Source organism: Oncorhynchus clarkii, chromosome 12, assembly GCF_045791955.1.
Source record: "Oncorhynchus clarkii lewisi isolate Uvic-CL-2024 chromosome 12, UVic_Ocla_1.0, whole genome shotgun sequence".
Taxonomy (NCBI): Eukaryota; Metazoa; Chordata; class Actinopteri; order Salmoniformes; family Salmonidae; genus Oncorhynchus; species Oncorhynchus clarkii.
In genome coordinates this window covers 12491174-12518633 of record NC_092158.1, presented here as the reverse complement: position 1 = coordinate 12518633, position 27460 = coordinate 12491174, and the positions used below count along the sequence as shown (strand labels likewise).

The 27460-nt window shown below is 41.0% G+C and overlaps 1 protein-coding gene across 4 annotated transcripts in view; it reads left to right on the top strand.

The window, feature by feature from the left end:
- The first annotated feature begins 15157 nt into the window (after window positions 1–15157).
- LOC139422717 (zinc finger protein 462-like) overlaps window positions 15158–27460 on the top strand; it is a 74095-nt gene continuing 61792 nt past the window's right edge. For 2 of the 4 annotated variants that reach the window (XM_071174024.1, XM_071174022.1), the window contains exon 1: window positions 15189–15357. The gene's annotated coding sequence lies outside the window, so the exon portion shown is untranslated. Of the gene's footprint in view, window positions 15358–27460 lie in introns of all 4 variants that reach the window. The other 2 variants (XM_071174023.1, XM_071174025.1) reach the window with 2 other exon arrangements.

Sequence of the window (27460 nt, the reverse complement as noted above, 5' to 3'; positions counted from 1 at the left end):
TCTAAGACCAGTGTCACGACTTCCGCTGAAGTCGGCTCCTCTCCTTGTTCGGGCGGCGTTCGGCGGTCGATGTCACCGGCGTTCTAGTCATCGCCGCTCCATTTTTCATGTATCCATTTGTTTTGCCTTGTTCCCTGTACACCTGGTTTTCATTCCCCAATCAATCTACATGTATTTATTCCGCTGTTCCCCATCATGTCTTTGTGTAAGATTGTTTATGTTCGTGTGTATTGTTGACGCGCCAGACTGGCTTGTTTTTCCGTGTTATTTTCACAAAGATGTTTATTGTTAAACATAATTCTTGTGACTGTTTTGCGGTTTTGCACTTTTGCCTAAATAAAGTGTGCGCCTGTTCACAAATCTCTGCTCTCTTGCACCTGACTTCGCTACCAGTATGCACACATATGACAACCAGGCTAGTTTATCCTACCGCACAGATCTGGGACCAGGCTAGTTTATCTTCTTATGGGCAGGTGGGACGGTAGCGTCCCACCTGGCCAACATCCGGTGAAATTGCAGAGAGAGAAATTCAAACTACAGACTTATAAATATTTAACTTTCATAACATCATAAGTGTAATACATCAAAATAAAGCTTAACTTCTTGTTAATCCAGCCGCTGTGTAAGATTTCAAAAAAGCTTTACGGCAAAAGCACACCATGCGATTTTCTGAGGACAGCGCCCTGCATACAAAAGCATGAAAAACATAGTTCAACCAGGCAGGTGCGCCATGAAAGTCAGAAATAGCGATATAATAAATGCCTTACCTTTGATGATCTTCTTCTGTTGGCACTCTAAAAGGTCCCAGGTACATCACAAATGGTCCTTTTGTTCGATAATGTCCTTTATATCCATAAAAACTCAGTTTAGCTGGCGCGCTTCAGTCAATAATTTACCCAGTTTCCCTCCATCAAAATGCATGCTAAATTAATCCCAAACGTTACTTATAAACTTTTCCAAACAAGTCAAACAACGTTTGGAATCAAACCCTAGGTACCCTAATACATAAATAAATGATACAATTTAAGACGGAGAATCTTTGTTGTCTTTACCGGAGAAAAATACCAAAGAACTCGCTCTCTTCCACGCGCTTGGAAACACTACAGCCAAAATGGGAGCCACCTAGAAAAACTAAAATGTCTGGCTCATTTTTCCAAAACCCCGTATGAAACTCTTCCTAACGACTGTTGACATCTAGTGGAAGCCCTAGGAACTCCAATCTGGGAGGATTTCTCCTTATAATAAAAGTGACAGCCATTGAAAACAGTGGTAGGCTGAACTTTTCTTTAGATGGTTTGTCCTGTTACTATCAGTTCTGTTATACTCACAGACATAATTTTAACAGTTTAGAAACTTTAGAGTGTTTTCTATCCAAATCTACCCATTATATGCATATCCTAGCTTCTGTGCCTGAGTACTTTACTTTGGGCATGCTTTTCATCCGGGCGTGAAAATACTGCCCCCTACCCAAGAGAGGTTATCCTACCACACAAGATGGACCTGGAGATGGGACTCCGGAACCATTTCCTGGGCTTGCAGTGTCGATGTGGGAGGGATGCAATATGGTGCAATGCATAATATCAAACCATACTATTTCAAATTGCCTACAATTTCTACATTCTCTGAGATCATCTAGACAGTTGCTAAATTTGGTTTCATTTTGGTTGGAGACAGAGTATGAGGAGATCATTTTGTTCTTTGGAATCATTCATATTCATCACATCACTCTAGAATCATTCATTTCTCCCCATCGACTGGCAGTATTGACCCAGTCACTGGTGGGAGAATAATGATCTACACTGTCTAACTGTGAAATATGTGTGTCATTGATATGTCATCTCTGTACCTCAAAACCATAGACCATTGACATATCCATAAAAACATGAATTATACAGTATAGTGAAATGATTCAAATGCAACAAAAAGGACAGCCACAAAATACGTGATATCTTCTGGTCATCATTAGGTAACATTATTTCGATATGTAGATTATAATATTGTCCTGGTACTGTAGGCTACATTTGCCATTGTCCTATAACCCAGACTAGGATCATAGATCTTTTGAGGGCAAGAGAAGAGATATCTATTCTAATCCCATAAGTCTCTAAGAGCACGTCTTTAAGAGCACCAGTGCGTCAATCTAATTAGGGACAGTTTCGAAATTTACTAGGGTATGGAGGCTGGTCCAAAATAGGGGAGGGTTGTCTAACTAAATTTTTTGGAAGGCTTGTGTGATTTTTTTATTGGGCACAGGGGAGGGTAGTGCATATGTGACTTGTTTCAGAAAACTAGGCATATGTCGCTCAATATTTCACAGGAGAGCCATTTGAACACAATGCCATTTGAACAAATGCCTTCTGGAACATGTGAACTGTCTGTAAATACAAATAAAATTGTTAAATTATGAGCCTAGTTCGTTTAGCCACAGAAAAGACAAGAACCTTCCACTAGCCATGATTGGCTGAGATGATGGGTGAGCTGGACATGCCGAGAGATGAGTTCGGAATGGTCTGCCATGTAGCATGCTTCTGTCTATAACATGAGCTGCTCAGTATGTGTAGGTGAACCTTTCTAACACAGCAAATGTCGTGGCAGGCTGTCTCAGCCGGCCACGACCGGGTCACATAAAAACAGCCTAAGCAGTTCTGCTCTCATTTGTGTCTGGAAGTAGTTAGCAAGTTAGCCAGTTAGCTGCAGTGCTTGACTGCTGTTGTTAGGTCAGAACACAACATCAAACCTACTCCTTGGCCAGAGTGTCCAGTGTGTCCGCTCTGAACGCCTCGAGGCTGAAACGATCTGAATTTACGAATGGACAATCTAACAATGCTCTGAGTTTATGAATGCCCAGAGCGGACTCTGGCACTCCAGATTGAATTTACGAACACACCGGAAGCATAAACCAGCCTTTAGTCTTGAAATCTTTGATTGTTTATTACATGGCCTCACATGTGAATCCTTAGAGATGGGTGGGGCTAAGGCTTAAGAGTGTGTGAACGATGCTGAATGGGTGTAGACAAAGAAGAACTCTCCAGTACGTTGACCAAAACATTCAAGGGCCATTTTCTCAAAAGTGAGGTTACAAGTTTATCAACTTTCAAAGCAGAATTACTTTCCCATTGTTCCTCAACTTTAGTGTACAATATACCATTTTCTAGCTCGGAGTCTCTACTTTTATCCAATGTAAAAAACACAATTTCGGTCACATTTTTTCCTTGGTTTACGTTCTCCATTTTGTATGTTTTACTATTGTATATAATGTCTTACTTAAAGCCACATGTTCTCATCTGCTTTCATGCTCCTCCCCTTTCAAGGTGTTTTGGTACTTCACTTCACACTACACATTTCTGCACGCTATCCTGCCCTCTATGCATAGTGACAATGATAGTATGTTTGTCCAGATCTACAGTAAGTTACCTAGCAATCATGCTGGTTATAAGATGACTACCATTATTCCTGTTACCAAGAATTCTAAGGATTCATGCCACAATGACTACCACCCTGTAGCACTCACATCTGTAATCATGAAGTGCTTTGAGAGGCTGGTAATGGCACACATTCACTCCACCATCCCAGACACCCTAGACCCACTCCAATTTGCATACCGCCCCAACACATCTATAGACACAACCTTAATTGCACTCCACACTGCCCTCACCCACCTAGATTAGAGGAATACCTATGTGAGAATGCTGTTCATTGACTAGAGATCAGTGTTCAACACCATTGCCCCTCCAAGCTTGTAATCGAACTTAGATTCCTGGGATCCACATCGAAGTAGCTGCAGTGGAGCGGGTCAAGAGCTTCAGTTTCCTCTGTGTCCAAATCACTAAGGACTTCAAATGGTCCACACATACATGCACAGCTGTGAAGAAGGCACGATAGCGCCTTCTCTTCCTTTTATTTGTCCACTGTCTCTATGCGCACTCACAGGGCCCTAGACACTCACAGGGCCCTAGACACTCACAGGGCCCTACACACTCACAGAGCCCTACACACTCACGCACACTGACACTCCAGCACACACACACACACACAAACACTCATTCCATCATTTTCACACACACACATAATATGAACATACATTTATACTGACTCTACAAGCAAGCTGCTGCTACTCTGTTCGTCACTCATCCCGATGCCTAGTCACCTTACCCCTATGCATATCTACATATATCATTCCGGTATTCCTGCACATTGTAAATATGGTGCTGGAACTGACTGACCCTGTATATAGCTTACTTACTTTACCTTATGTTATTTTTAGTATTACACTGTTACAAGCATTTCGCTACACCCACAATAACATCTGCTAAATATATGTCACTTTGACCAATAAAATTAGATTAGATTAGACTTATTGATAACTACATTGTTGGGTTACGCTTTTTGGTCTGATGGTAGATTTGTCAACGTGCCCTTGAGCAGGGGCATTGACCCTGGATGCTTCTGTGTGTCGCTCTGAATCTGTTGGATGACTGGTGTGATGTAGTTGTTGAGCGGCTTCACTGCAAGTATATTATGTGTTTTGGATATTCACTTAAGAAAAAAGAAAAAATAATGGCATTTCACTGAATTTGAGCACGTGACATACAAACTTAAAACTTGAAACATATCACATATTAAATAAAACAAATCTGTACCAATTTTCAATATAACTCCACAAGAACATAGAGGAACATCTGATAGGCAGCGAAGAGGCTGGTGGGTCATTGCGCATGAAAGAACAGTCAAGACATGAGACACGCAGCTCAAAAAAACTCTCCTATGGATCTTGTTTAGGTCATACAAATTCTATTTAACGTAGAACTGATTGCCCTCTCCAAATTTCTGAAAATAGTTGAACATTATATAAAATAGGAATTCATTTCATTTATATGAATCGATTATTTTCAAACAATTACTTTTGAGTAACTGAGTGATGTGCTTCACCATTGTAGTAGTTGGGGTTTGGTAAAATTGCAGTGAATCGAATCATGGGAATCAAAATAATAATTTGTGAATAGCCAACAGTAAAAGGAAATCATTTAGCTCTAGCCTTCCTTTCGACTTGTGTCACTGTAAATCACATTTTGTAGATACTTTAATTTGAATTGGACACTTCTAAAGGTAACGTATACAGTGCTTTCAGAAAGTATTCATACCCCTTGACTTATTCCACATTTTGTTGTGTTACAGCTTGAATTTAAAATTGAATTTTTCTCGTACCCGATAATGACAAAGCTCAAATATGGTTTTAGGAATGTTTGCTCATTTATTGAAAAGGAAATACACAAATATCACATTTATTCACACACCTGAGTAAATCAAACATGTTAGAACCCTCTTTGGCAGCGATAACAGCTGTGAGTCTTTCTGGGTAACTCTCTAAGAGCTTTGCACACCTGGATTGTACAATATTGCACAACTCTATCAAGTTGGTTGTTGAATATTGCTAGACAGCAATTTTCAGGTCTTGCCATAGATCTTGTGAATTTGTCTCTCAGGCTCTGTTGGAAAGCAGAATGAACCAGGTTTTCCTGAAGGATTTGGCCTGTGCTTAGCTCTATTCCATTTATTATTATTATTTTTATTTTTAAATGCACCTTTCAGCAGTACAAAAAACACAAGGCTAACTGTATACTGGAGCTGCTTAGCAAGATAACGTTGAATGTTCCTGAGTGGCCTAGTTACAGTTTTGGCTTAAATCGTCTTGAAAATCTATGGCAAGACTTGAAAATGGATTGTCTAGCAAAGATCAACAACCAACTGCCATTACAATGAGCCCATCCTCCTATAGCTCCTCCCACCAGCCTCCTCTGGGTGTAAGTGCTATGCAAATATGGAATGCATTCTGCGTGGCATCAGAAAAGGCAGGATCTGAGAAAGAGGATAGAGAGAGGGATCTTTTTTTAGCAGGTGCTACACAGTGTCTAACACCGATGACGATGAGCTGATTCCAGGGAACTGTACATGTCTCTGCATGTGTTACTCAAATCTGCTTGGAAGGTGTTGGTGACGTGTAATCCCAGCGGGCAAAGATAGTTGAAAGGACCACTTCTGGTTGTTATGAGGTTGTACTGACATTATTTCAACCACCTTTCACACTAGGTTATGGACGAGATGACCAATGGTGCTCCTGCAACACCCTGGTTGATGTGGGGATTAGATGGGGCTGGTGGGAGAAGTTATAGTACAGGGGTGGGCAATTCCAGTCCTCCAGGGCCTGATTGGTGTCACAGTTTTGCACCAGCCCCAACTAACACACCTGACTCCAATAATCACCTAATCATGATCAGGCCCCCGAGGACTGGAGTTGCCCACCCCTGCTATAGGAGGTCGGGCTCATTGTAATGGCTGGAAGGGAATGAATGAAGCCGGAGTCAAACGTGGTTTCCATATGTTTGATGTGTTTGGTACGTTCCAATCATTCCTTTCCAGCTATTACAATGAGCCCATTCTCCTATAGCTCCTCCCACCAGCCTCCTCTGCTGGGGATTTCATGGCCTGATGAACATAAGACCTGTGTTAAAAATAAAAATAAATTCACAGGAATAGTTATTGATCTATCTACAAATAATCTGTTTCATTTCATGTTCCTCCTAATTTCTTCTTGTCTTTGAGGAATGTGCTTCAAAATGTAAATGGCGTTCGCATCAGAGCTACCTTTGTTTCAGGTGCATGGTAATAGTTGAATAAGATGAGAAAAAAACAAGAAACGTGCACATTGCTCTGACGAAGGCCTTGAGACCGATACACAAAGCTTAATAAAGAGCAGTTATACTAGCAAGAGCAGTGTACGGGTTTCTTATTTTTTTCTCATCTTTGAGCAATGTGCTGAAAACAGAGTGTGATTTGCAAAAAAAAAAAAACTATTTATGTTTGCAGAGAAATAATTAGGGCACAGTGTTGAGGCCTTATCAGGTATGCTTCGAGCCTGCATTTATCTAAATTTATATTATAATATTTTCTGTTTAAAATTACCCTCTGTAAAATTACCCTCGGTCTGGTGCTTCCCTTGAAAAGTAATGGTGTTTTTTTTTTCACTTAAAATATTTCAAAATTGCATTCAAATTACACAGCAGGCACGGCGATTGTTCAGTTCATGGTTGCTTTTTTGTATTCATGCCTACGTGTCCCCAAAGCAGTTCCTCTTGTTTTGATTTGGGTAACAATTTGATTTGAAAATTACTTTCTGAAGACTCGAAACCCAATAAACGACTAGAGGCTTTGACAAACTCAACAAATTGCTCTCTAAGCTTTCTCAGACAAGACCAAGAACCTTGCAGACATTGTCAATCTTTGCACACATTTTGAACAAACTGTTTTCATTCTGGTGTCTGTCTGTCTGTCTGTCTGTCTGTCTGTCTGTCTGTCTGTCTGTCTGTCTGTCTGTCTGTCTGTCTGTCTGTCTGTCTGTCTATCTGTCTGTCTGTCTGTCTGTCTGTCTGTCTGTCTGTCTGTCTGTCTGTCTGTCTGTCTGTCTGTCTGTCTGTCCGTCCGTCCGTCCGTCTGTCTTAACAGCCCCAATGTTTTTTGGGGTAACAGTTCATTGAACCCTAGACACAGCACCTCACCCCCTGACATCAGCTTGAAACTGAGAGAAGAAATCAGACTATGAGATGTGGATGTGATGGAACAGGTCCTGAGATAATGACAGACAGCTGAAGAACGTAGCTCCTTGAAAGGTCAACAAAGTAAGCTGAGATTGTTGAATTGCTAATATATATAGTATTTCCTGTGTACTAATACCAACTACAAACATAAGATGGTTACTGGCACCCCACATAAGTTGTGTACACCCATAGTATTTATTTTAATAAGATTCACTTATTTAATCAATCTGTCTAATCACAATTGTGAATCCAATCATCCCCGTCAATAATACATGTACAATTATGATCCAGTATTGACCATTTATATATACAAGGAGGACCGTCTGAATATGGATCCATAAAGCTCTAGGTCATCTTGAATCTGTGCCTCCCCTCTCCTCTGTGCCTCACCCTCTCCTCCCCCTCCCCTCCCATGGTTGGTTACTCAACCCTGCACCTTAGAGGCTGCTGCCCAATGTACACAGACATGGACTCACTGGTCACTTTAATAATGGAACACTAGTCACTTTAATAATGTTTACATAGTGTTTTACTCATTTCATATGTATATACTGTATTCTAGTCAAGACCATGCTATTCAACTATTGATCTATATATACTATTCTATTCCATGTATTCTACAGATATACTAAATATTATATCCACATACTGACCATAATGTCTATAATGTCTATACATCCCATCACATATATATATATATAAATATTTATTTTCTGGACTCTGACATTGCTCATCCTAATATTTATATATTTCTTAATTCCATTCTTTTACTTTTAGATGTGTGTGTATTGTGGAGAATTGTTAGATATTACTGCACTGTTGGAGCTAGGAACACAAGCATTTCCCTACACCTACACTAACATCTGTCTAAATACATGTATGTGACCAATAACATTTGATTTGATTTTGATTTGACCTCCCACCCTCCCACAGTGGAACCATGTGAATCCGTGACGTCCGTCTGTCTGTTTTTAGCTGCCTGCGCTGGAGGAAGGCCTGGAGGCACAGAGGGGACATGGAAACGGTTGGTGTTTCCCGGTGCAGTCTGTCCTGAGTTACATCCCAAATAACAACCTATCCCTCATAGACAGTGCACTACCCTATGAGCCCTGGTCAAAAGTAGTGCACTGTATTAGAAATAGGTCACCATTTGGGACTCTGCCCACATTAACCAGATTTTCCTCAGCAGCCATATGTCGTATCAGCGTGATAGACCCAGCCACCTTTTCCAGCACCCCTGGGAATCACAACCAACTCTCAACCCTGGCCGCGGCTGTGTCTTTTACAAGGATCTCCTTACATATCGGAACACATTCCTACACTCCAGCAAAGGCTATCTTAGGCCTACAACAAGGCTTGTGGATCTCTGTAATCTTCTCTGTGGTAAATGTGAAAAAGAAAAATAACTAAAGTCACAGAGGAGTGCTCAAAAGTGGTGAGGAGGTTGCCAAATTAGGATTACTCACTTTCACAACAACAAGAATCTTGGAACCCTCGTCAGTGCTTTTGACCATATGGATTCCTGGCCTACTGCGTAGGCTACAGGACATTCACAGAGCTACACACGTCATCATGTTAGTAGGGATGAATTGTTACTGTACACTACATGACCAAAAGGACGTGGACACCTGCTCGTCGAACATCTCATTCCAAAATCATGGCATTAATATGGAGTTGGTCCCCACTTTGCTGCTATAACAGCCACTCTTCTGGGAAGGCTTTCCAATAGATGTTGGAACATTGCTGCCGAGACTTGCTTCCATTCAGCCACAAGAGCAATAGTGAGGTCGGGAACTGATGCTGGGGGATTCGGTCTGGCTCGCAGTCAGTGTTCCAATTCATCACAAAGGAGTTCGATGGGGTTGAGGTCAGGGCTCTGTGCAGGCCAGTCAAGTTATTCCACACCAATCTCGACAAACCATTTCTGTATGGAACATGCTTTGTGCAAGGGAGCATTGTCTTGCTGAAACAGGAAAGGCTAGAATCGTCTAGAATGCTGTAGCGTTCGGGCCTTGCTCGAACCATGAATAACAGCCCCAGACGATTATTCCTCATCCACCAAACTTTACAGTTGGCACTATACATTCAGGCAGGTAGCGTTCTCCTGGCATCTACCAAACCCAGATTTATCTGTTGGACTGCCAGAGGGTGAAGCGTGATTCATCACTCCAGAGAACGCATTTCCACTGCTCCAGAGTTCAATGGCATTGCGTATGGTGATCTTAGGCTTCTGCGCAGCTGCTTGGCCATGGAAAACCATTTCATGAAGCTCCTGACGAACAGTTATTGTGCTGACGTTGCATCCAGAGGCAGTTTGGAACTCGTAGTGAGTGTTGCAAACAAGGACAGATGATTTGTATGCGCTTCAGTGCTTCTACCACTTCACGGCCAAGCCGTTGTTGCTCCTAGAGTTTTCCACCTCACAATAACTTACAGTTGACCAGGTCAGCTCTAGCAGGGCAAAATTTGACGAACTGACTTGTAGAAAAGGTGGCATCCTATGACGGTGCCACGTTGAAAGACACTGAGCTCTTCAGTAAGGCCATTCTACTGCCCATGTTTGTCTATGGAGATTGCATGGCGGTGTGCTCAATTTTATACACCTGTCAGCAACGGATGTGGCTGAAATAGCCGAAACCTACTCATTTGAAGGGGTGTCCACATACCATGTATATTTAGTGTATGTGTGATACTACAGTATGTAAGTAGTCATATCTGTTATCCCATCTGTGTGTGTATGTGTGTGATGATACAGTATGTTACTAGTCATATCTGTTATCCCATCTGTCTCTCTTTCTCTGTGTGTGTGTGTGTGTGTGTGTGTGTGTGTGTGTGTGTGTGTGTGTGTGTGTGTGTGTGTGTGTGTGTGTGTGTGTGTGTGTGTGTGTGTGTGTGTGTGTGTGATAATACATTATGTACTAGTCATATCTGTTATCCCATCATCATTCATCTGTAGTTATATAGACATATACAGTCAGGTCAATAATTATTAGCACCCTTGATAAAGATTAGCAAAAAAAAGCTCTGTAAAACCAATAACACAAATACTGAGCTATATTGTATGCGCCCAAAAAATTGAAATGTTTATTATTTTATGCGAATACAATTGCTCAGAGAAAGATATTTTGTTTAAAAATGAATACAAAACATCTCTAAAAAGATATATTGCTAACAATTATTGCCACGTCTGTTTTCAATACTCTAGCATCGTCCCGCACTCTAGCACCCTCCCGAGGATAACGACACGGAGCCTTTCTCTAAAATGTTTTATGAGCTTGGAGAACACATTGGGAGAGCAAGGTTCCCCAACTGGTGGTTTATTTGGCCCCCCAAGTATTCTGAGCAACAATATATATATATATGTGATGAAATTTTTTCCCATTCCTCCTTGCAAAACAGCTCGAGCTCAGTGAGGTTGGATGGAGAGCATTTGTGAACAGCAGTTTTCAGTTCTTTCCACAGATTCTCGATTGGATTCAGGTCTGGACTTTGACTTGGCCATTCTAACACCTGGATATGTTTATTTTTGAACCATTCCATTGTAGATTTTGCTTTATGTTTTGGATCATTGTCTTGTTGGAAGACAAATCTCCGTCCCAGTCTCAGGTCTTTTGCAGACTCCATCAGGTTCATTCTTCCAGAATGGTCCTGTATTTGGCTCCATCCATCTTCCCATCAATTTTAACCATCTTCCCTGTCCCTGCTGAAGAAAAGCAGGCCCAAACCATGATGCTGCCACCACCATGTTTGACAGTGGGGATGGTGTGTTCAGGGTGATGAGCTGTGTTGCTTTTACGCCAAACATAACGTTTTGCATTGTTGCCAAAAAGTTCAATTTTGGTTTCATCTGACCAGAGCACCTTCTTCCACATGTTTGGTGTGTCTCCCAGGTGGCTTGTGGTAAACTTTAAACGACACTTTTTATGGATATCTTTAAGAAATGGCTTTCTTCTTGCCACTCTTCCATAAAGGCCAGATTTGTGCAATATACGACTGATTGTTGTCCTATGGACAGAGTCTCCCACCTCAGTTGTAGATCTCTGCAGTTCATCCAGAGTGATCATGGGCCTCTTGGCTGCATCTCTGATCAGTCTTCTCCTTGTATGAGCTGAAAGTTTAGAGGGACGGCCAGGTCTTGGTAGATTTGCAGTGGTCTGATACTCCTTCCATTTCAATATTATCGCTTGCACAGTGCTCCTTGGGATGTTTAAAGCTTGGGAAATCTTTTTGTATCCAAATCCGGCTTTAAACTTCTTCACAACAGTATCTCGGACCTGCCTGGTGTGTTCCTTGTTCTTCATGATGCTCTCTGCGCTTTTAACGGACCTCTGAGACTATCACAGTGCAGGTGCATTTATACGGAGACTTGATTACACACAGGTGGATTGTATTTATCATCATTAGTCATTTAGGTCAACATTGGATCATTCAGAGATCCTCACTGAACTTCTGGAGAGAGTTTGCTGCACTGAAAGTAAAGGGGCTGAATAATTTTGCACGCCCAATTGTTAAAAAAGTTTGAAATATCCAATAAATGTCGTTCCACTTCATGATTGTGTCCCACTTGTTGTTGATTCTTCACAAAAAAATACAGTTTTATATCTTTATGTTTGAAGCCTGAAATGTGGCAAAAGGTCGCAAAGTTCAAGGGGGCCGAATACTTTCGTAAGGCACTGTATATATATATATATATATATATATATATTGTTATATATATATATGTACTGTATATAATTTTTTTATTTTCATTGTTGGCTATAATAAAAGCACCAGGAAATCAGCTTTTAATTTTGGAAATCTGTTCCCAAGTATTCTCACACATAATAGAGAGACACATGATCGTATTCAAATTGAAGCACGATTTGAAATTATTATGTTTTAGTCAAATGTTATATCTGTTTGGTCTTCTTGCTGTCAATTTACAGCCTACAAAATATTTCTAATTATGTTCCGGCCTCCTGACCATCCGCTCAATATTTTTTTTTTGTCCCCAGCTGAATCCAGTTGATGATCCCTGTCTCAAACCATTCCTCAATACTAAATCTATCCAGATCCTTGATTTCTTTCATCTGCTCTTATGGACTGCCTTCTTCAATTCAAACCATAGGTTTTCAATGGGGTCAAGTCCGGAGACTGAGGCGGCCATTGCAAAATGTTGATTTTGTGGTCAATAACCATTTCATTGTGGATTTTTATTAGTGTTTGGGGTTATTGTCTTGCTGGAAAAGCCTCTTATGGCCAGAACAGGGCACCCGGCTCCAAATCAAATGAAGTCAACGCTAACCTAGTTCACCCAGGGCATGCCTGGGGCATTATTGGAGTCCTCTCATTTCTGACCAAGATGGAGTCAAGATGGATCCTCCCATTTCCTGACACACCTGCTCCCTCTGGGAGATTCAAAATTTGGCAAAAGTTCGTCCTCTCCTCGGCTCCTCCGTCCTCCTCTCCTCCTTGACCTGGAAACCAAAAAGTGGTCAAGCGTCAAGGAGAGTATCAATTTGTTAGTTGGCGAATTATGAAGTGTCCTCCACTCTTCGATAGCCTCCTCTCGCCGAGGATTCTCATTAATATCCTTTTGCTGGCGCGGAAGTGTTTTAAAATCAACCACATCCCACCTTTTGCCCTCAAAAAAATCTAAATTCGTTGCGGCACGGACTCTACAAGGTGTCGAAAGCGTTCCACAGGGATGCTGGCCCATGTTGTGTCCAATTTTTTATTATTTATTTTTATTGAACCTTTATTTAACTAGGCAAGTCAGTTAAGAACAAATTCTTATTCCAATGCTTCCCACAGTTGTCAAGTTGTCTGGATGTCCTTTGGGTGGTGCACCATACTTGATACAAATGAGAAACTGTTGAGTGTGAAAAAACCAGCAGCGTTGCAGTTCTTGATCCAAACCGGTGCGCCTGGTACCTACTACCATACCCTGTTCAAAGGAACAATTTTTTGTCTTGCCCATTCATCCTCTGAATGACGCACATACATAATCCATGTCTCAATTGTCAAAAGGCTTCAAAATCCTTCTTTAGCATGTCTCCTCCCCTTCATCTACACTATTTGAATTGGATTTAACACTTTCACTGGGGACATGTCCCCCCACATTCTGAAATTGCATTTTTGTTCCCCTTTAGTTTTATCATTGGAATGTGATACAAAACAAGGTGACGGTGTGCTTTAGGACCATGCGGACGCCTCCGGGCGGTTGGGTAGGCTGTTTGGAGTGTTTACCTGACAGGCTAAAAAAATATAAAAAAATATATATAAAAAGTTATGTCCCCCCCACTTCTATAACCAAAGCTGTTCATAATTCATGAATGACATGAAAACATTTCAAACAAAACATGATTAATTAATGTAGTATTTCTGTGTCAGAAAGTCTCACAATTATCCATCATAAAATTATTATCATAACCAACATAACTCTAAATACACTACTTATTACAATGTACTTAGAAGAATAATTACACAGTAATGAAAACACAACAGTAGAAAATGAGTCTTAGACAATTGTTGTGGGTGTTAATTACATTGCTAAACAGCTTGCTACCCTATAGTCTACCTGGACATTTATTATAGTCTCTGAGGGCTGTGGCAGAACTTAGAACATGATGTTGTAACTCATCAGGAAATGTTTAACTCCTTCTATTTTGAGAGGTAGCTCATTCTTTTCTCTCTCTCACACTCCACCAATACAGGATCAAAACAGGATGTCCTATTTTTTTTTTTTTTTTACCTTTATTTAACTAGGGAAGTCAGTTAAGAACAAATTCTTATTTTCAATGACTGCCTTGGAACAGTGGGTCCCTGATCTGCCTGTTCAGGGGCAGAACGACAGATGAACTTACTAGTCCAACGCTCTAACCACTAGGCTACCCTGCCGCCCCTATTTGTTTCCCCTTGGTTAGCATCTTGATGGAAGAGCAACATTGACTACAGCAGCCAAGTGGATCATTGTGGACTTTATTAGTCATATTTAAGCTACTGTGATTTTTAAAAATGTGTCCTGAATCTATTTATAACACATACACATGCACTTTATTACACAATGGGAGACAAGGGTGGTGGGCAAGCCAATATGCTATTCTATTCTATTTTATTCTATACTACTATTATAGTCTCTTCAATTCTCTTATTTTCTGTCTGCTTGTCTGTCTGCCTAATCTAGTCTGTCTGTCTGTCTAATCTAGTATGTCTGTCTGTCTGTCTAATCTAGTCTGTCTGCCTGCCTGTCTGTCAGGTTGAATGTGGGATACAGTATCCAGCATCATTACCCAGTTTCAGTCTGTGAACTGTTGATAACCCTCATGACGTGTGCATATGGATATAACTTCTATATCCATGCACTAGATTCCCTCTCTGGATGTTAACGACGCCCATTCATGGCTGCCTGAGACTGGGGTTTAATTTGACTCGGTGAAGGATGAGTTGCTCAGAGGATACACGCGTTGTGACGAGTTGCTCAGAGGATACACACGTTGACCATCATCCTGCTGCTGCTCCTTTCCTGTCGTCTCATCGCAAACTCTTGTGCACCCTCTGGTGCTTGCTAGTCTCCAAAACTTCTTTGTGTTGCCTGCTTTGCAGATTGTCTTCCTTGTCTCTGTGGTTGCTCATTATTCAGAGACAGGCGGATCTCAGGTCATCTGCAGCTGCAGCAAAGGAGAAGCAGGAAACATGGCGTTCATCCATTAGACCGGGCGAACGCATGAAATACAGGACAACTTTTATGTAGAAGATCGCTTCTCCACCAGAAGAAGACGTAACTGTGAGTGTATAATAAAATGTGCCAGTTTGTTCAAGATCACTGCTCGTTTGGGTTCATGGTTCACGAGTACGTCGTTGTTTGATAGATGGAATAATTTGGAGACAGAGAGAGCGCCTCGTGAATGACCTGGAAAGAGCTTATCTCCTTTCTTAGTTAGTGTAGCACCAGACGTGGTGACTTGCTTGAGCCAGCCTGGGCGAGCGTGAATTAACGAGTGGACAAACGAATGCTCGAACTGGCTGGCGCTGGAAACCATGGTAGTCAAAGTCAACTAGCTTCTTCTACCAATATTCTACCAACCTTCCATTCGTGTAGCTATCTAGCTATCTATCGTTCGTGTTCTTGTCAAACTGGATAAGGAGGAAATAAGAAAGCCGAGGCTGTGAGCTGCGCTAGGTCTGAAGAGTCAGGAGATTTAGCTGTCGGTCCCCCGGCTGTGTTGTGCGATTGCTCCAAGGAGAAGCCATTGCACGGACTGCTCTACCTCCTCTCCCACTCCCAGCCAGAGCAGAAAGAGAGAGCCCAGCCTCCATTAGCGACAGTCTGGCTGGCATAGCCGCTGGTACACGTCCAGACACTCCATGTCCACTATGTTATGCTGCCGATGGTTTATTCCTCCAATTACAATCTAATCTGATGTGGATTTAATATGGTTCTCCATATGATTGGAACTATCTAGCTACGAGTTTCTTGGATGAAATATCCGTATGATCAGTTTGACTTCTTTTTAAAACGTATTCTGAGTCTGATGTGGCGCTGTAAGCAGAACTGTTTTGGATGTTATGCTGTCAGCCAAGGCTCTGAAGTCAGGTATGTCATTGGGGCTTCACCATAAAATGGAGGAAGGCAGATGAGTCTCAGGGGAGAGCCTGGAGTCAGACAGGAGCCTTCACGGAAGAACAAAGGTTGACTTTCTTTTCCTGTACAGCAGCCAATTCTGGGTTGTTACAGGGTTAATGTAGCTATAGTTTGGAAGTCTTTATGGATACCTCCAAGTATTGTTAGTTTAATTTATAGTGATTTATGAGAACAAGTCAAGGTGAAGATTATATTCTATTTTGGATTAATTTCCTTTCCACCTGTTCTATTATTGTCATTGAGTTTAGGGGTAAATGTAGAGTACCTTAGGAGTGTTATTATGGGTCCCAGTGGTAGGTCTAGTCTGTGATGGTTTGGAGCTGTCAATGTGCTGGTGAGAGAAGGACAGTCGCAGATACACATGGATGAGATGGGAATTTTAATGCTTAATAATGTACTGGTTGTAGCTGCGGGTTGTTCATGCTCTACAAAGTGGTGGTCCCCAAACAGTACACACACACACACACACACACACACACACACACAGAGAGAGGAGTGCAGTCTTACAAAGTTCTTGAGAGTAAAGTAGATAACTTTCAAAAGCAGTTTGCTACACTTCAACCGTCTCACCATGCAGGCTATGCCATATTCGTCAATTTAGGCTACAGTAAATTAGATAGACAGAGCTATCCAAAAAGTGAAATTAACAATTTACATGTTTTATTTCACATTGTTTTGAGATTTAGAGTTTGAATAGTCGTTTGTTAATCGATTTGTTATTTATGTACTTATGTACTTATGTTCTCGGCATGTACAATACATCTAGTTCTCCTCAACCTCAGTTTAACTGGTGTGTACCGTGTACCGTATGGCTGAAGGAATGGCATTCCTTGGCATTCACTCAGTCAAGAGAAGGCAATGTGTGCCTGACTCTCCTGCAGACTCACTCACTCTGGCCACGGGGAAATCTTGCTGACAAGGAGACTGAACTATACACTCTGCGACAACTGTGGGCTAGGAGGCAATCAAAATGGTGGCGCTAGTCTCAGTCTCACATGTCAAGGGAAACAGGTTCTCAAGGAGGAGCTAGCTGGGATGTTTGGAGTGAAAATATGTAGGCTAGATGGCTTCAGAGCAGGGCAGATTTTGGTATTTGCTGGGAAGTTATGTTCTTGCGAGACTTCATGCTGTAGTCTTGATCTTTTACAGATCAGTCATTCCTGTACAACGCAAATAGCTTCCACCTTGAAGAAGGATACTTACGACCCAAGTTAGCTGCATTATAGCCTACATATTATGCTATGATCACAATTGATCACTGATAGAACATCTCTGTGAAACCTCATGTCTAGGCTATTTTTAGTCTCAACCAGTCTGGATGAAGTTAGCAGATCTCCAGCGTTACACAGTAGCCCAATTCTGATGGATTGTCCAAGACCTCCAGAAGTTGTGTGTTGACACTCTGGGGTTTAAAGTGCATTTGCTTATCAAAGTAGTTTTGTTTTTCTTCAGCATCAATGCACAAATATTTAGTCTACTTCCTCATTGCACTGACTGACAATGCATTAGGCTATTACCGTGTTTATGTTTAAATATTTGTGCCCTGCTGTAGGAAGGATTAAGCCACCAAAAGCACCTCAGTCTTTCCAAATTAAACAAGGCGACTTTTACTCGTATACAAATATTGATATTAACCTAGATCACCTATACTCCACACACAGAGACGCACGCACGCATACAAGGCTCTCCCTCGCCCTCCATTTGCCAAATCTGACCATAACTCTATCCTCCTGATTCCTGCATACAAGCAAAATGGCAAACAGGAAGTACCAGAGGCGCGCTTAATACAGAAGTGGTCCAATGAAGCAGATGTTAAACTACAGGACTGTTTCACTAGTACAGACTCCAATATGTTCAGGGATGCATCCAAAGACATCGAAGGGTTTACCACATCAGTCACTGGCTTCATTAATAAGTGCATTGACGACGTCGTCCCCACAGTGACCGTACGTATCTCCACCAGAAGCCATGGCTTACAGGCAACATTTGAACTGAGCTAAAGGCTAGAGCTGCCACTTTCAAGAAGCGGGACACTAATCCGGACGCTTGTAAGAAATCCCACTATGCCCTCCGACGAACCATCAAACAGGCTAAGCGTCAATACAGGACTAAAATCGAATCCTACTACACCGGCTCTGACGCCGATGTGGCAGGGATTGCAAACTATCACGGATTACAAAGCCGCAAACTGCCAAGTGACGCGAGCCTACCAGACAAGCTAAATGCCTTCTATGTTTGCTTCGAGGCTAGCAACACTGAACCAAGCACAAGAGCACCAGTTGTTCCTGACGACTGTGTTATCACGCTCTCTGTAGCCAATGTGACTAACACCATTTAACTTCTTATGGGCAGGTGTGATGGTAGCGTCCCACCTGGCCAACATCCGGGGAAATTGCAGAGCGCGAAATTCAAAAATACCAAATTCAAATATTTAACATTCTTGAAAATATAAGTGTTATACATCAAAATAAAGCTTAACTTCTTGTTAATCCAGCCGCTGTCAGATTTCAAAAATGCTTTACAGCGAAAGCAAATCATGCGGTTATCTGAGGACAGCGCCCCGCATACAAACACATGAAAATCATATTTCAACCAGGCAGGTGCGCCACAAAAGTCAGAAATAGCAATATAATTAATGCCTTACCTTTTGAAGATCTTCTTCTGTTGGCACTCCAAAATGTACCAGAAACATCACAAATGGTCCTTTTGTTCGATAATGTCCCAAAAATGTCCATTTATTTGGCGCATTTGATTCAGAAATACACCAGTTTCAACTTGCCCAACATGCCTACAAAGTATCTAATAAGTTACCTGTAAACTTGGTCCAAACATTTCAAACAACATTCCTAATCCAACCTCCGGTACCCTAAAATGTAAATAATCTATAAAATTTAAGACGGAATGAACTGTTTCTAATACCGGATAAAAACAACGTGAAGCGCGCTCCAGTTCACGCGCATCAAAACATTCGAGTCCACCTGGAATGACACTTACAATGAATAGGACTACTTCTTCATTTCTCAAAAGAAAAACATCGAACAATTTCTAAAGACTGTTGACATCTAGTGGTAGCCATAGGAACTGCAACCAGGTTCCTAATAAAAAGGGTATCCCATAGAAAACTATTGGAAAATCCTATGACCTCAATTTTTTATGCACTGGCTCTATGCACTGGCTCTATGCACTGGCTCTATGCACTGGCTCTATGCACACTCACTGGACTCTACCGACACACTCACACATACTACACTGACACCCCAACACACACATACAAACACTACATACGATAACACACACAAACATGAATATTGACACCACACACAGGCACTCCACACATACACACGCTTCACACTCTTCACATACTGTGCTGCTACTCTGTTTATTATCTATCCTGATTGCCGAGTCACTTTGACTCCTAACTACATGTACATATCATCTCAATTACTTCAACTACCTCGTACCCCTGCACACTGATTCGGTACCGCTACTCCATGTCTATAATCACCTTATTGTTATTTTATTGTGTTACTATTTCCTTTTTACATTTTTTGCATATTTTTATTACTTTTGAACTCTGCATTTTTTGGGTAAGGGCTAATAAATAAGCATTTCACATGCGCCGACTACAACTACACTTTGTTGTAGTCGACGAATGTGACAAATACAATTATATATAATTTAATGTTATATCCCCATTCTGTTGTAAGGGATTTACTGTTGTGAACATTAGTCAAGTTCTTATAATCATAAGAGACACTTTTATAAACATTTCGTAACAGGATTTTAGCGAGGTATTTCAGTCTTCTGAAGAAAAGGGGAAGAATTAGACAACAGAATGAATGTGACCTCTTAGTTCAGTGACGGTTTGGACATATAGGAAGAATGAAATGGAGCTCGGGCAGAGTGGCAGAGTGATGCACTCTAGTGTAGATACCTGGGGCCGTGGCAGGGCAGAGAGAGGCACAAAAGCCAATTGAAATGGTCCAGTGAGTGCTTTCTTGACATGATGCATTGGCTCATAAGATGTAGGGCCTAGCCTACTGCAACGGTGAACAGACTTTCTTTTAGTAGTTCATGCTATGGCCCTATTTCAGAATGGCTCCCTTTCTGTCAATATTGGATATTTTGAGTGTTTTTTTTTTTCTGCCATCTTACCTGCTTTCTGATTAGCTTGCGTGTAAATCAAACCTAACCCACATTATAGCTCTTCTTGGCATTATTTTGTATTTAGGTACAAGAGCACAGATCATGGTAGAATATATTAAACTGTCAAAGGAAGTGATTTTCTTGTGGAAGTGACATTCTGGTTACTGTTGTCTAGGTTCACAAATGGCATCTTCTCTCTATCTGTATACTTTGGAAGGGGTTATGAAATAACGTTACTTAACTGTTTTTTAATATTTTATAAGATTGACTTTATATTACATAAGATGTTAGTGCCAGGGGTACATCCCTAGTAAGGTCAGCCTGTGTAAGGAGCTTCCTTGTTTGATCTGTAGAAACATCTTACACTATATACTGATGAGATTTCTTTTTACTGCTTAGTATGTGACAAGGGTGCACTTATATTTATACTTTTTGAAGCGATGAGGCACGCAAAGTTAAGAATTTGTTCTTAACTGACTTGCCTAGTTAAATAAAGGTTAAATACATGTTGTTGTTTTAAACAGACACCGTGTCGATCATGAGACATGAGGCATCATTGCACATGCATGCAGTCTCTGTGGACATCTAGGACTATTTTGAACTGAATTTAAGAAGCTCTATGTGCCTTTATGTTGTTTTCAAGATATCTAGTAAACCATATTTAATCAGACTGATATAGGCTTAGCCAGTAGCCACCAGCTTTCCCATAGGTTAGCAAGTCTGATCAGTCTCATCCACAATCCTTCATAAGTTTCTCAAACGAGACACAGTAAACCAACTCTGTCAGCCGAGTCGAGCTGAGCTGCGGTGGAAAAATTCTGAATTCTTTGGAGACGCCAGTTTGTGAGGCAGTCTAGTGGCAGGGGACAAGGCCCTCTTTGAGAGTGAACAGGAGTGGTCTTGTAAAGGGGATCCACTGGCCTCAGCCTACAGAGCAATGAAGCTGTCCAAGGCTGATTAAATATTTAAGGAGTTGGGAAGGAGGTCTCGCTGGTAAGTTAATATTAATGGGTCTTGTGTTGCTCTTCAAGAGGGTGGTTTGGCTCACCTGAAGAGGGACCTTAAGATACTTCTATACAAGTAGGAGAGACTAGCATACAGCGGAAACAGTTTCAAAACTGTTCCAAAATTTCACATCTAGAAAGTAATACTTCTGTTAGGCTTCCCCGTTTCCACCAGTGGGATCTGTATCTATGTCCACTGTCTTGCTTCGTTCACTTCAAGACCTACCAGCTTGTAACCTCACCTTCACCCTGTAACTGGTATCTGCTATGGCAGGTAAAGGAAGACGACAGTAATGCCTAGTTAAATAAAGGTAAAATATATATATATAAATTCAAAATATGAAGAGAAAAAGATTAGGACACATTATTTACAGAGCTTTGACCTTAGATCTAACAATAGAGAACGCCCAGTATGATGACCGTCACTGAAGCAAGGTAAACCATGTTCTTATTAAATGGTTTGATTCTGGAGATGAAAGCACTGAACGTAGTGGACAAATCCCAATGTGTGGAAAGAGAGAGAACTGATGTAATCTTGTAGTAGGCTAATCCTGTTACAACCTATTCACAGCCTTTGTTTCACACCTATGTGGGTTTCTGTCATCAGTGACCAATAATAGTCATGCTTTCTGTAGGCCTGCAATGTGTGACCTCTCAGGGGAGAAATCCATGTGCCTCAAATCTATTTTGAATTGGACACATAGCATTGGCAGGTCGGCTCTGTTGGCCTAACTTTGGGAAATGGTGCCAAAGTCAAACAGAGATGGGTTATGGATTGTGTAGTGGAATGCTGAATGCATCATGGTTTGCTGAAGTTGGCCTAATTGTCTTTGTGGAAAAACACTTCCTGGTTATTATCCAAGAATGTCCTTGGACATCCTTCTTCAGTTTTCTTTCTTTAACTCTACGTATTCATCCGTGACCCAGCACATTCCCTTTGGGAAATACAATCCAAGACGTTTTCAAAACAGAGCCACAGCTTGCGTTTTGCTTGAGTTTTGAGTTTGGGTTTGCTTGAGTTTTGCTTCAAACAGACGTTCTGGGCTTGTGGCTTTCCTATCCACTGGTCACTACATCTAAGAACCTAATTTATGTAAGGTATCATTACAGTGTTTACTAGTAGTAAAGAACTCAATAATTTTTAATGGGCACATAGTAAATGTGGTTCAACTTGTTTGTATTTATGCAAACCCTTTGGCTTTGTAATTGATCTTGAGAGAACTTTTGACAATCAGACCATTTTGATTGATTTTTGATTGAGATCTCTGGATTAGTCATTGTTCTGATTATTTCCACTGCCTTGTGAATGGCGAGCAGCAGTCAGTTGGGTAAGATAATGGAAATGTCAAATAGTGTGAGATGACTGTTTAATTATGTGGTGGTTTAACTGTTTGTGTGGGAGGCGGATATTATTATTGTTTCATATTGGCTCTGCCTCTGATGATGAATGATTGCTGAATGGTCGTTGAATGATTGCTGAATGGTCGTTGAATGATTGCTGAATGGTCGCTGAAAGATTGCTGAATGATTGATGAATGAATGCTGAATGATTGATGAATAAATGCTGAATTAATTGTTTTTTTATTTTTTTATTTCACCTTTATTTAACCAGGTAGGCTAGTTGAGAACAAGTTCTCATTTACAACTGCTGAATGAATGCTGAATGATTGATGAGTGAATGCTGAATGAGTAATGAATGCTGAATGAATTCTGAATGATTGATGAATGAATGCTGAATGAGTAATAAATGCTGAATGAATGCTGAATGAGTAATAAATGCTGAATGATTGATGAATGAATGCTGAATGAGTAATAAATGCTGAATGAGTAATAAATGCTGAATGATTGATGAATGAATGCTGAATGAGTAATAAATGCTGAATGAATGCTGAATGATTGATTGATGAATGAATGCTGAATGAATGCTGAATGATTGATGATTGAATGCTGCATGAGTAATAAATGCTGAATGAATGCTGAATGAGTAATAAATGCTGAATGATTGATGAATGAATGCTGAATGAGTAATAAATGCTGAATGAATGCTGAATGATTGATTGATGAATGAATGCTAAATGAATGCTGAATGAATGCTGAATGATTGATTGATGAATAAATGCTGAAAGATTGATTGATGAATGAATGCTGAATGAATGCTGAATGAATGCTGAATGATTGATTGATGAATGAATGCTGAATGAATGCTGAATGAATGCTGAATGATTGATTGATGAATGAATGCTGAATGAATGCTGAATGAATGCTGAATGAATGCTGAATGATTGATTGATGAATGAATGCTGAATGAATGCTGAATGAATGCTGAATGATTGCTTCTTGAGGCCTTTGCAGTATGAGATGTTTTTTCTTCTTCTCAATACTACACAGATTTCCTTTACTATTAATGCATTTCTAGCAACTAATGTAGCCAGTAAGTGTGTTAATAAAAATAATGATGAAACTCTTGACACGATGCCAAGCCAAGCACTGTGATGCAGTTTGAAAAAAGTATGTGTATGCACTCACTACTGTAAGTCACACTGGATAAGAGCATCTGGTAAATGACTAAAATGTAACAATATAAAACTGTGATATGGCCTCGGGGATTAAATTACATGAATGGCATTTTAACAAAATAGGCTGTATAATTTGACACAGTGACACATTGACGGTGCTTACCTGTGCCTGTATGTATTCAGAATGTTTTACCTTGCGATTTAACACTCTAGACCAGGTGTTTTGAGCAGGAGCAATATCAAAGAGAAGTGAGGTTTGCGTCATTGGAGAAGTTGCTAAGGTACATGTATCAGCTCAGACCACGGAGAATACTCTAACCCAAAGGGCAGAGAAACCAAGTGAGAAGTACCTCCACCGATCAAAAAAAATACTAATGTTTTTTTAAATAATTGTGCTGAAGGCTTGCAATTAGTTTGTGCACTTAATACTTTTTGGGGATGGCATATTTAATTAACCTTATTGCTGTGAGCCTAAAAGCCTGAGTTGTGTGGTTTTATCAGAAATAAAACCCAATTACCTAAATTTGAAAGCACTGCAAATGTAGGCTGAAGCACTGCAAATGTATGTTTGTGTTTCATCGTGTTATCAGTAAACCCTTCTCACGGCCTTCTCTGGAAACCTTGGTTAACCTACAGCATGACTGCTATCTCAAAGGGAGATTAAGTTTCATATTTGGTGGTGGCTGAACTGTGATCCTCAAATCTCTTCTGTCTACCTGTCTTCTGAAGAAGACCTTGTGGTGACAAGGCAACCACCGAGCAGAGAGAACATTTCACTTCTCCTTTCTCTGGCAGCTATGACAGCAGAAATCGAGAAAGGAAACTGGTCCAGGTCTGTGCTCCTAGCTAAACAGTCCCATCTGTGTAACAAGATAGCAGGGTATAGGCAGGCAGGGCAGGGGGGGGACTGGGTTGCCCATGCAGACCTTGAGGATCACAAAATGGTGGATGACCGTCCAATGCCACTGAGCCACTGATACTTCCCTGTTCTCTCTGTTTTGCTCTGCAGTGAAATGGAGTTCTCTGTCTCTGCGTAGCTAGCTCTGTTCACCCAATCTCTGCTCTGCTGGTCTCTCTGTGATGCAGAAGATAATTCTGTCAGGCCAGAGGGAGCAGCCAGCCAAGTGAGGTGACTCTGTTAAAGCAGGTTGAGCAATATTCTGATTAGACATTGAACCATAGCCATGCATGGCAAGAAGGATCCAGAGTGCTGAGACTTATCTAGCTTAGCTGCCTTCAAACCAAACCTACAGGGTTTTAAGGATTTAATATGCTATGTGTTGTTGCTTTTGTTGATTGCTTTTCCTTTCGGTTTGAAGGTCACACAGTCAGATGGTGAAATGATAATGGCTTCACTTTTGATTAATCCAGAAATGTTTGTTATTGAATATTTGTATATGGTACTCCCTGACGAAGGCCATTTCATTATATGAATAGTTCCTTGGTTCTCCTTTCTTTTTGAAAGCCAACTGTACTTTTGCTTCAGGAAATGTTAATGTTAGTAGAATATTAAACTAGCACATTGTATATGATTAGATCGTATCAGCCATGTTTGTGATGCTTTCTAACATGAGGAATTACCCAGCTTGCTAGATGACATTAGAGGGACAGCTATGGGAGAACATTCTTCTTGATCTGCAGTTCCATTGTCTCCTGCTTGTGCAAGAGGGGCCATTGTCTCCTGCTTGTGCAAGAGGGGCCCTTGTCTCCTGCTTGTGCAAGAGGGGCCATTGTCTCCTGCTTGTGCAAGAGGGGCCATTATCTCCTGCTTGTGCAAGAGGGGCCATTGCTCTTGAGTGCTCTGTCACAACCACCCTTTTTAGAATCAGTGGAGCAACAATAGAAGCTTTCTATAAGAGACAAAGGCTACGCTATCCTCGGAGCAAGGTTGTACTGTGCCATGATGTGCTCTTTGATGGCTTTGATGGAAAGACAAAATGGGAAATGGTTTGGTCGGCAGGCAGGCAGTAGGCTTGGCCGGCCCCGTACAGAAGAAGAAAGCGATGTGGTCATATTAAGTAATAATGCTAGCTGAGCGTTAGCTAGCTCGGGTGACGTCAGGTAAACCATCTGTCATCTGAGGCTGACTGGCGGTGAATTGATTTGTTTGTTATTACTCCAAGATCCATTCAAATGTTGTTGAACAAGAAGATTGCAGATAAATATTTCTGGGGACGGAGAGCTGTTGCTCCATAAACATAGGCGTGTATGTGAAATGGAGCCCTATCCCCTTTATAGTGCACCCTTATTAACTAGGGTCCATTCATACATTAGCTAAGGTCAGTCAAACAGTGAAATATCTACCCGTGTAGATTAGAAGCGGGGCTTCAGTTGGGTGTTCTCTGTCTGAGAAGCTTCGTGTTAGTTCGTTAATGGTTGACCTAGTTCAGCTCCATATGCCATATGCTTCCTGGAACACATTTCATCTAAAATAAAAGCCATTATGGTGGTGTTGGTGGTGGAGAAGATTACTGTAATATACAATCATCTAATTTAGTAATGTTTCAAGCCAAGGCATCATAATAAGAAAACACTTTGCAACTAATTTAGAAAATGTTGTAAAATATTGAATTATGATGATCCTGATCTATCCATAGTGGTTGATTGATTCATCATCCAGCCAAACTGTGGTTTTAACATTAGCTAGATTAAGTCCTTTTAATAGATTAATCACTAAATGGTTAACTTATGTCACCACAGTTCAGATATCTCATACTCGAAACTATGAGCCTGGGTTGATGTCACCTCCACCACAACTAGCAGCTGCCCCACCAGGTAGAGAGAGATTCACTGGGAGATGACTATGTCTGGCTGATGCTACCTCATATGGCCCATGATACCAGCAGTGCTGTGTCTGTAATGGCATACTATTCCCTATAGGGCACTACTGGTCAGTTTAGTGCACTACATAGGGAATAGGGTGCCATTTTGGACACACACTAGTTGAACGACATGGTGCTTTTTCTACTGAATATTTCCCCTGTTTTGAATATAATAATAGGGCCGGCTGCCTCATCGATCAGCCAGGTGGAATCAATGCTTCATGTCTGTGTGTTTTCAGACACTTCCTCAAATGAGCAGCGCCACATGATCAAATCCTTTAAGGAAGGTTTGTCCTCTTATGACGATGAGGGAATAGAATAAACAGTAATTGTTTTCCTCACCGTTGTGAACCGTGTACTGGCTAATCTCCGGAAATGTGTAGAAATGTGGAATATTGATAAATGGATATAGGAGAACAATTTGTGTATATTATGTTTTTTTCTTCTTCAGGTAAGTATTTTGTTTCAAACAGGGTTCGCACAAGTTGCTTGATGTACTTGAATTTGGTACTCTGAAATTCAAGTACTGGAATACCTTGAAAATCAGACATTTTCTCAAGTTGGTACTTTAAAAGTACTTGAATTAAAAAGAGAGAACAGAAAATGATCACATATGTTAATATGAAAAATAGTAGAAATGTATTGGTCTTGTAAAGCAGATGTCCTCACGTGTTTCGCACTCTGGTTTCCAGGCGAGCTTGCTCATTCCACCCACACTGCCACTCAGCCAGGTAGGTACAGAACTGACTGAATAGGC